The sequence below is a fragment of the Vanessa cardui genome, chromosome 14, assembly GCF_905220365.1.
Source record: "Vanessa cardui chromosome 14, ilVanCard2.1, whole genome shotgun sequence".
NCBI classification, from domain to species: domain Eukaryota; kingdom Metazoa; phylum Arthropoda; class Insecta; order Lepidoptera; family Nymphalidae; genus Vanessa; species Vanessa cardui.
In genome coordinates, this window is record NC_061136.1 from 7898990 (window position 1) to 7905772 (window position 6783).

The 6783-nt window shown below is 38.7% G+C and overlaps 1 pseudogene; it reads right to left on the minus strand.

Annotated features, from left to right (window-relative positions):
- Nucleotides 1–2627: 2627 nt before the first annotated feature.
- LOC124535087 lies at nucleotides 2628–3330 on the minus strand (annotated as a pseudogene).
- Nucleotides 3331–6783: the final 3453 nt, after the last annotated feature.

The window sequence follows — 6783 nt, forward strand, 5'->3', positions numbered from 1 at the left end:
GGTAAGGTAATAAAAAATCTACTGAATTATAACGAGATAAATTTTCGTCTGTAGGTTGGGAGAAAGATAGTTACGGCAGGTATTTAATTATTATGAAATTCCTTGAATTTTAACCCAGTTAGGATATTATAAATATGTATTACAGCAGAGTACTGTTTGAATATAAATATTTCTGCATAAAATATAAAAAATATTTTAATGGCGTAAAAGCTTTGGTTTCACAGCTGGATAATACTGTTGGATTATGTTTTAAATCCTTTGTCTCGTTGGTCTAGTACTTAGTTTATATGACTGTGGTTCATGGTGTCACAAGTTGGAAGCCTATGTAGGGTTCCATGAACATGTTAAATAGTAGTATATAAAATGCACAATCGCTATGCAGATACTTTTGGATATTGGAGTTATATCTCCTGGGATGATACACAAGTTTATAAACATGTTTTTGAGATTGTCAGCGGTAAATATCGCTGGGTACTACTAACTATTCATCGTATACCATGATGCTTTACTGTAGGTTGGTTGACATGCGGCACAATTTCATCCAACACATGACTGGCACATGAAAAGGTCATTACAATGCTATGTGTTTCAATAATTGCGAGAAATGACGTCATTTATTTTCTTAAAACATCAAATCGATAATATATTCTTTGTTTTCATACAGTTATGCAGCGCATTGTGAAATAGTTTCCGAACTGCAGATCATTATTTTTGCTCCAAATGCAGGATAAACATGCCTCTCTATCAATTGAATATGTATTTTCTCTTACAAGCTTTGAATATGTGCGCTTCCTTTTAGTTTTACTCAGTTTTGTTTTAAGCTAAAATTGTTTCTATTGGAAATTCAAGTTTGCTGCAACATTGTTTATTTATTTGATGACTATTGTTAAGCGTTTGAGGAAGCGTTTAACAATAGTCATGAAATACGTAAACAGCATTAGTATAGCAGGCTTGAAATCAACATGTGATCTGGTGACATAGATTTGATTTCTTCAATGTTTTTAATTTAATTACATTTATTAATATTCAAAAATAACCAAATGACATTTATATCAATGTCTCTTAGGAATTAAAATCGCGTTTCAAGATATTTATTAATTTGTTTTATACCTAAATATATACATACTTATTGAAAAACATTTTCTAAGACACGACTAGGTACGATTAAAGCTTTCGGCCTAAATTAAAAGGGAAAATTAAAAAAAAAAGTCAATATAATATTGACTCAAAAATGAACTTTGCATAATTATCGAACTCGTCTCGTCTTAAGTGTAAATTGTACTTGAAACTTATTCAGATCGCGAGAGTAAATTTTTAAAAGAAAGAAAATTTAGGCAGCCTGATAAATAAACATAAAACCTGAAAAAAACATTGGGTCGCTTATGAAGGCTAATTTTTAATTGTTGATAAAAATTGTGTTAGCCAAGGATTAATAACGATAGTAAAATTTTAATTAAACGCTTCTAAGCTTGCTAAGTTTACATTAGTAAGTCTATCAAACATTTCGACTTCAATTATTGCTATCAAAATTTCAAAAGCGATTTCTTTTTATAATAATTATCAATGATTGGCACTTTCTTGTAGTGCAACATATATAGTGACATTGGTCTTAATAAAATGCGAGCAAGAAAGACAGCGCACTGACTCCAGATATACTGAAACGTTTGAAAATAAGCCAGTTGGAAAAGAAAGACATAAAAGAAAGTATAAATATGAATATTTCGATGTCACATTCTGTCGCAGGAAGGAGACAATGTACTATTTTTAGGAGAAACATAGATATAAAATTTTAAATTTTGTATGCTATATTTATTATCTAACAAAAAAAAACATGATAAATTATTGGTCTCACTGGAGCTGTATAAATGTGTATTAGTGCTTTATTCTACAGAGGGCCTTTTTGTCGTTTTTCAAACATCTTGTATCATATTAATAGATTTTAATTATACTGCTTCCGTCTGTTCTGAAGTTACATTAAAGTATTGGTTCCAAACCTATATAGTAAATTGCAAATAAATCTAAATTAAGCAAAAAAGTACGTTGTAATAAAATTTATCCACAGTATTATTTTATTATTTTGCTTTTCAAGATTACTTAGTATTTATTTCGCAACGAAATCGCTTGTGAAATTCCGAATTATTATTTAAAAAGAAATAAAAGAGTAAAGACTCTCTTCGGGATGTTTTTAACAGAGTAGGAATACCTACTCACTGTTGCGTCGCAATATATTTACAACAATATCATGTGTATTCACATTTCACAGTAACATTGATCACTTTGATAAAATCAGCGATAATATCATTGTATATGCACTAGAAGTAAGGATAAGCTTATAACGCCAAGATTCCGACTCCGCAAAGTCAATAAATCTTTCTTGAGGCAGTATTTGTATAATAAAATTCCGCACACATTTTTAACTTTGCCGTCTCGTAAATTCAAATCGTTTATAAAAAATACATTGTTAAGAAAAGGCGATTTTTCAATACAAGATTTTGTAGATGACAAAAAGGCGTGGAATTAATACCTGTTGACTTCCAGGCAGGAAATATTAATTTTTTTTTTTTTTTTATGGTATAGGTGGCAAACGAGCAGGAGGCTCACCTGATGGAAAGTGACTACCACCGCCCATGGACATCTGCAACACCAGGGAGCTTGCAGGTGCGTTGCCGGCCTTTGAGAAAGGAGTAGGCTCTTTTCTTGAAGGTTCCCATGTCGTATCGGTTCGGAAAAACCGCCGGCGAAAGCTGGTTCCACAGAGTGGTTGTGCGAGGCAGAAAATGTCTAAGAAATTGCGCTGTTGTGGATTTTCGGACATCAAGATGGTGCGGGTGAAACTTAGAATTTTGACGAGATGTCCGAAGGTGAAATTCAGCAGCCGGGATTAATCCGAACAATTCCTCGGAACATTCCCCGTGAAAAATTCGGTAGAAGATGCAGAGTGATCCAACATCTCTACGCAAAGCCAAAGGATCAAGGAGATCGGAAAGGGCTTGATCGTCGATAACTCGAGCCGCTCTACGTTGGATGCGGTCAAATGGAAGGAGCTGGTACTGGGGAGCACCCGCCCAGAGGTGAGAGTAGTACACCATGTGAGGCCGAATTTGCGCCTTGTAAAGTTTTAGGCGATGGGCCGACGTGAAATACTGTCTCGCCTTGCTGAGCACACCGAGCTTCTTTGAAGCCAATTTGGCTTTGCCTTCCAATTGACCGCGGAACTGAACGAGGCTCGAAATATCAACGCCAAGTATTCCGATACTACCTGTAGCGGCTATCGGGATGTTCTCAAATCGTGGAGATACGACAAATGGTGTTTTTTTTAGCGGTTAACGCGCAAACTTGCGTCTTTTTGGGGTTGAAATGGACTAAATTTAGCCGGCCCCAGTTCGAGACTTCGTTTAACGAAGACTCGATTACAGACACAAGTTTGTTCCGGTTTTCTTCGACGTTTTCCCGAGAAATATTAGCGCGGCCGGTGTATAAGGTGTCAACGGTACTGTCGTCTGCATAGCAATGAATGTTCCCGATTTGCAACAAATCATTGATATGCAGAAGAAACAGAGTAGGTGATAGAACGCAGCCTTGTGGAACACCAGCATTGACGAATTTTAAGTCAGAGCATGCACCGTCAACAACGACCTTGATGCTCCGATCTGCCAAAAAGCTGGTAATCCAATTGCATAATTTCCCTGGAAGCCCATAGGAAGGAAGCTTCGAAAGAAGCGCTTTGTGCCATACACGATCGACGGCCTTCGCTATGTCCAAGCTGGCTGCTAATATATATATATAATAGGTGTTTGTCTCACGAGACGCCGATGCGTTAGCCCAGTCTTGGTAGCGTTCTCATTTTCAGCGTGAAGCCGTCTTACAGAGGCGACCAAACCAGGGCTGGGACTTGCCACCAATGGGCACCGCAGAATATGGAATGAAAAGTTCCATACCCTGAAGCACCACATCGGTGACAGAGTCAGCAACAACACTCGGATCATCCATCGAGAAACAAACTCGCCCCCATGGGTAAGATGCAAAGAAGGACCGCATCCCATCCCAATCTGCTGACTTGTAGTGCCACACGCGACGACAGCCCGCGAAACGAGGTCGTGAGTATCGTGTAACTGGCACTGTACTTCGGACGAGACAGTGGTCCGACGAGCCCAGAGGGGGATCGACGATAATCTTATAGCCGTCCGGATGCAAAGTCAGCAGAAGGTCCAACAGGGAAGGTGTATGATCCTCCACGTCCGGTATTCGCGTTGGCGAGGTGACCAGTTGTGTCAAATCATAAGCCAAAGCGAAGTCGAGAACAGATCTACCCGCATGATCAGTGGTGCGTGATCCAAGCCACTCTGTATGATGAGCATTGAAATCGCCCAGAATAATGATCTCTGCGGATAGAGTCTGCTGCAGTACGGAATCTGTAGCCAATTGGACGTGCTCAACCAGTCGGTCGGTTTCGGCATTACCGCTATGGGACCTATAAAGGCACGCGTAGATTCGCGGATGGTCGTCGCAGTATACGCGCAGCCAGATAATTGATAGGTCCTGCCCTTCAAGGCTGCCGAGGCGTCGAGAGCAGATATCATCTCTGACGTAAACGCACACCCCAGCTCGCGGCACAAAAGTATGCTCCAATTTGTACCCGGGGTAAGAGAGAAAAGACGTATCGGCAGGAGAAGATATCTGGGTCTCGGTAAGAAAGAGCAAGGCCGGCTTCGCCGTCTCAAGGTGAAAGTGAACGGCATTCAAGTTGGAGTTGAGTCCCCTTATGTTGCAGAAGTCCACAGCGAGTGTGGTAGGGGTTGCCTTATGATGCCTGCTCCGCTTGCCCTGAACAGTGGCGAGCGCAAAATTGACCCCCCCCCCCCCCCCCAGAATTCGGAGGGCAGCCTGGGCATCCCTGCTCAGGCGGTGTACGTCCTGAGCATGGATGCCCAGAGAGGGATTCTCCATCGCAGTCGCTGATGGTACCCTCCTGGGGTAATGTCACCAAATTCTGCACAACCATGTTTTGGGGGGAGAGGGATCGGGCCTCCGGAACTCTCACTTACCGGACGAAACGCGGTAGCATAGCTACCACTTCACGCCGATTTTAAGTGAGAGAGTGGTACTTCCCCGGGCGTGCCGGCCCATTCGACTGCAACCGAGAGGTATGCAGTGTGGCACTACCACTTGCAAAATTTAAATAATTAATTAATTTAAATAATTGTATTAACTAACAAGACTATATTTTTTTAAATTTTGAAAAATAGTAACTACTGCGTTTCTTGCCGGTTCTTCTCGGTAGAATCTACTTTCCGAACCGGTGGTAGCTTCACTTAATTGTTAAATGACGATTCAAAAGTGCTTGTCTGCGCACTTGAATAAAGTTTATTTAGATTTTTGATTTTTTTTTTATTCTGTATTCTAGGTCTATGGAATAGTACTTTCGTGTTGTATTCAATCAAACGTAAAGCTACCACCGATTTCGAAATTAAATCCCAAAGAGAAGAACCAACAAGACGTTTAGTAGTTTACTTAATTAGATCGTTCACAGGTATTTGGGTTGCATATTCTCAACCTTTAACCAGAAGATTCTTGACATGACGCAACTAGTCGTACGTGCCTTAATATAACAAGTCTTTAGGATACTTTTACATAATAGCTACGAGGAACAAGCATCGCTAGAATGTTCAAGTATTTATGCCTAGCTGCGACAATGCATCCTTCTTGGAATCACGTGTTCGAAACTATAACATAATTAAAAATATTGGAATTAATTTGCACTTGTAAGTATATTACTTAAAATAATCTTAATTATTTTTCTTTCCATTAATAGTACGACTGGGTTTCTTTTCACAAAAATGGCTCCTTTAAAAAGAACCACTTTGTGGAACCAGCTTTCGCCGGCGGTTTTTCCGAACCGATACGACATGGGAACCTTCAAGAAAAGAGCGTACTCCTTTCTTAAAGGCCAGCAACGCACCTGCAAGCCCCCTGGCGTTGCAGATGTCCATGGGCGGTGGTAGTCACTTTCCATCAGATGAGCCTCCTGCTCGTTTGCCACCTATGTCATAAAAAAAATAAATTGCGAAATACATTATATTTTATAATAATATTAAATATAAATCTTACTATGAATTCCCAGTCCGGAAAGACCTACACTAACACGCTTACTTATATTTTTATATAAATGTACAAATATAATTTCACGGTGTTACTCCGTTAATTACTATATGGAAGTAAACATGAACTCTACCCATGGAAATCTGTATGCTTTGATTTCCGCTACACTATTAGTATTTGTAAATCGCACCAATAAATTCTACATATCCTCATTATCAGACTGCGTGTTCAACTATTTCGTTGAGTCATCATTAACATTGTTTATAGCAAATATATTATGTAAACTTACCTAACATAATAATGAGACGTGTGTTCTTGGAATAGTTGATTACTTTTGATAAATAATAAAACATTTTTTAAAAAAATATTAATTGCGCAAACCATAAATAACTATTAAATGTTTTTGAAAATAACTATTCATGTCAACACGTATAATACATTTTATCTGACTAAAAATTTCTATGAAATGGTCGAAAAGCTGAATGCAAAAATTCACACGAACACATTCGTGGGTACAAATAAAAAAAAAGTATTGTACGTTTTTAAATTAATAACAAAAAGGTTTACACAGTTAGTAGACGCGACTATTATTTTGCTGTAGTTTGTCTGGTTCGGTACTTTTCGTTTATGATTTTTTTACCGCCACGTAGGAATACTTGATTTAATAGCAACAGATCATGGTAG